Here is a 4,014-nt window from a genome sequence, read left to right as displayed (position 1 = left end):
GTCCTGTCCCTGATGCCCTGCAAGACCCCTGCGACTCATGGGCCCTTTGCCTCCCAGGTGGCTGCTTCCGGCTTAGGAACCCACCAGAGAGGGGATGGCGGCTCTCACTGGAGGCTCCGGGTCCCGGGGGATCTCTGGGGGCAGATTCTCCACGTGCAAGGGAGAGGCGGCCAAGGTCCCTGATCCACCTCTGTTAGCTGGAAGCTGAGAGGATCCGGTCCCTGCTACCAGGCGGCTCCCCTGAGACTCCTTGAGCCTTTGCCTCTCCAGGTGGGCTCCCCTGGCCTAGGAACCCACCAGAGAGGGGATGGCGGCTCTCACTGGAGGCTCCGGGTCCCGGCGGGTCTCTTGGATTCGAACTTTTGATATGTGAATTTCCTTATTGTGTAATGAGGACAGCATTCACCCTGTGAAGTTACTATGAACATTAAGTAAGTTGAAAATGCTGGAAGTTATTGGGAGAGGGACTGTCATCTGAGACACTCAGAGCAACAGCCAAAGGTTAGTAATGTTATACATAGATGACATACTTATAAAATTAACTGAAGGGCAGAGATTCCCTAAACTGACACTATTTAACTAATAGAGCGAATTGATGCCAACAAGATGGTATTTAAGATGGAAACATGTGAATCTTCACCCTGTAAAGTTAACAGGATTATATTTAACTTTCTCCTCAAACATGACACTTACTCTTTAGTCCTTCCACACCAACTGGATGCCAACCACTCCACAAAGTGCTCTGTAAGAGAAAGAGTGAGCAGAAGAAGAGATGCAATTACAGTCTGCTCAGTGGTACCAGTGGGCACCAAAGCAAGTAATCCATTCTCCTAATCAGCCATGTTTTGAGCATGCCATTCAATTCTAACTCCGAAGTGTGTTAGAGATATCAGCAAGCTGCCAAATGACCAAAGTACCTCCCTCAGGGTACTGAGAGGCCTGAATTCCTATGTGTAAGAAAGCATGGAGGAATGGGGACACGTGGTTTGAAAATGAAAGGGGTGGGAAGGCTTTACTGGAACGTTCTGTTTATGGCTGTGCACTGATTACCATGATGTTACGTTCTAGCTTACTTTCCAGATGTCCCCATGTGGACTCTACCGATAGCTTTCTGCCATTTTAAGAACTGTGGTGAGGAGGTTAGATTCTACTTACTTCTGCATCAAGTTTTGTATTTGCATATTACTTTAGTGTTATTTCTATTGATTACTGTTCAGAAGAAGGGCTATGGTCTCAAGAAGCCAAAGCATGAGAGAGGCAGCAGAAGGATTAGGGACTAACCACAAAGAAAACTAACATCACAGTTTTGGTCTCTGCCCTTCCCTTCCTCTTCCCTCCCCTCCCCTCCCTTCCCTTCCCTTTCCCTTCTTCCTACTCCTCCCCTCTCTCCTCCCCCTCCCTTTCCCTTTTCTACCTCCAATCTCTCTCTCTCTCTCTCTCTCTCTCTCTCTCTCTCTCTCTCATACACACATACACATACACACACACACACACACACACACACTGGACTAGGTTTCATATTCTATCTTCTTTTATGTGATATATTTCACTGGCATATCAACTCTCAAGATCAACAGACAGAGAGGAGAGGAGACAAAACAGTCTTGGTAAGGACATTACCTTTCCAAGTTTGGGTTGTGAACAAGAAGACAAATAAGGTGAGAAGCAGTAAATTACCAACCAGTACAAACTGCTATTAGCCACTGACAGGCACACAGAAGGCAGTCTCATGAAGCTACATGTCTGATCAGCAGAGGGATTTAATTAGTAGGTGGGTGACACACTGTACAGAAGGATTTGTGATTGGGATTAACAACTGCTCTAGAAAGGCTTTGAGTTTCCCTGTTGTACTATGATGCATTATTTACTTAAAATTTCTTTATTGTGCTAGGTATAGTGGCATACTCCTTTAATCCTAGTACTTGGGAGCAGATGCAAGCAGATCTCCATGTTTTTGAGGCCATCCTGGTCTACTAAGCTAGTCCAGGACAGCCATGGTTTTGTTATACAGAGACCTGTTTCAAAGCACACACATACACACATACACATACACACACCAAAACAAAAACAAATGTAATAAACAAAAACCCCTTTATTGCTTTATATAATGAATTTCAAAGGATATAAGTTCTATATACTAGAAGTTAAATAATTACCTTTTTATATCTATATATCTATATTATATTATGTTTCCATCAACCATCTATCTATCTGTCTATCTATCTATCTATCTATCTATCTATTTATCTATCTATCTATCTATCCATCCATCCATCATTTATTTGTGCATGTGCATGGAACTGCACATGTATATGGCACTGTGCATGTGTGAAGGTCAGACGATAATTCGTGGAGGTTTGTTCCCTCCTTCTACCATGTAAGTGTCTAGCATCAAATTCAGGTCTCCAGATTTACCATCATGACTTTCTACCCTTTGAGCCATTTTGGACTAGTCACCATTTAAAAAAATAACTTTGCTTTGGTTGAGCAGGTGGCTAATGTGTATAATCCAAATACTGGGAAAACTGAGACAGAAGGGTCACGATGAATTGGAGGTTAGTTTGCGCAAACTAGTGAGCTTTCCATTTGACTACAGGATTGCTATAAAAGTGCTTAAACTACCCAACAAAGCCAATCACACTTTTAAACAGGGTGCTCTAGAACCATGCTGTGTTCTGGAGTTCTGTGACTCCATAAGCCAATCATGGCAAAAGCAACTCTTTGTTTCTGTGGCATTAAGTATTAATCAAATCACTCAAAAGTCTCAAGGACTATCCTCAGCACAACAGGTGCTCTGAGCCAGGAGGCTATAGTCAGCAAATTAAAAAAAAAAAAAAATGTAACTGAAGTGTTGATAAGAACTCTCCCCAAACTTTCTCTAGCTTCTTCGTAAAGATTTTAGGGGTTAGAAAGATGGCTCAGTAGTTAAGAGCACTTACTGCTCTTCCAGAGGACCTGAGAGGTTACCAGTACCCATATTAGGAGCTCATCACCATCTGTAATTCCAGACCAAGAGAATCTGACACCCTCTTCTGGTTTCCATAGGCTTCTATATGCATATGGTGCACATAAGCTCACTAAGACACACATATACACAATCAATCAACCAATAAATCATTGTTTTAAAAGTCTTTACACAGTGGAGGATCTTCCCACAGCAAAGTCCTCCAGATTTCATGACTTATCTAGCAGAAATATATTTCCTTATAGTTTTGCAAGTAGAAATCCAAGATCAAGGCCGGGCGGTGGTGGTGCACGTCTTTAATCCCAGCACTTGGGAGGCAGAGGCAGGCGAATTTCTGAGTTCGAGGTCAGCCTGGTTTACAGAGTGAGTTCCAGGATAGCCAGGGCTATACAGAGAAACTCTGACTTGAAAAAAGAAAACAAAACAAAAACAAACAAACAAACAAAGAAATTCAAGATCAAAATGTGGGCAGGGTGTTTAGACAGCCTCTGTCCTCAGCAGCCTTCTCCCTTCACCTTCTGTGGTTTCTCTGTTTATATTTGTTTCCTAATCTCTTCTTGTGAGAATATCAGTCACATTGGATTAAGGCCCAGCATAATGATCTCATTTTCACTTAATTGCTTCTTTGGAGACTCTCTCTCCAAATATAGTCACATTTTCAGGAACTGGGAAATAGATCTTTAGGGGGATACAATTCAGCCCATGGCATAAGCTAACCACTGGTTGCCAACGTAATTTCAACTTTTCTACTATGCTTTGAGCCCAGTTTTAAACGTCTCATTTTCATCTCTTGCTTAGCATAGCTGATCAGGTTTCAGATCCTCCTGACATTGCTATCATTCATCTGCATCCTGTGCATCTTATAGCCAAAGACCAATCCAAGCCCATTCCCTTTTCTCCATTGCTTTCCAAGTGTCTTAGTTGCTTTTATATTATTGTGACAGAACACTGTGGCCAAGGTGACTTAGAAAGGAGGCATTTAATTTGGGGGCTCTAGTTCCAGAATCCAGGATTAACACAGCAGCAGGCAGGTAAGCTGAGAGCTTATG

The sequence above is a fragment of the Mastomys coucha genome, unplaced genomic scaffold, assembly GCF_008632895.1.
Source record: "Mastomys coucha isolate ucsf_1 unplaced genomic scaffold, UCSF_Mcou_1 pScaffold7, whole genome shotgun sequence".
In the NCBI taxonomy this organism is placed as follows: domain Eukaryota; kingdom Metazoa; phylum Chordata; class Mammalia; order Rodentia; family Muridae; genus Mastomys; species Mastomys coucha.
The sequence above is the reverse complement of the archived record's forward strand: the minus strand, read 5'-3'. Positions refer to the sequence as shown.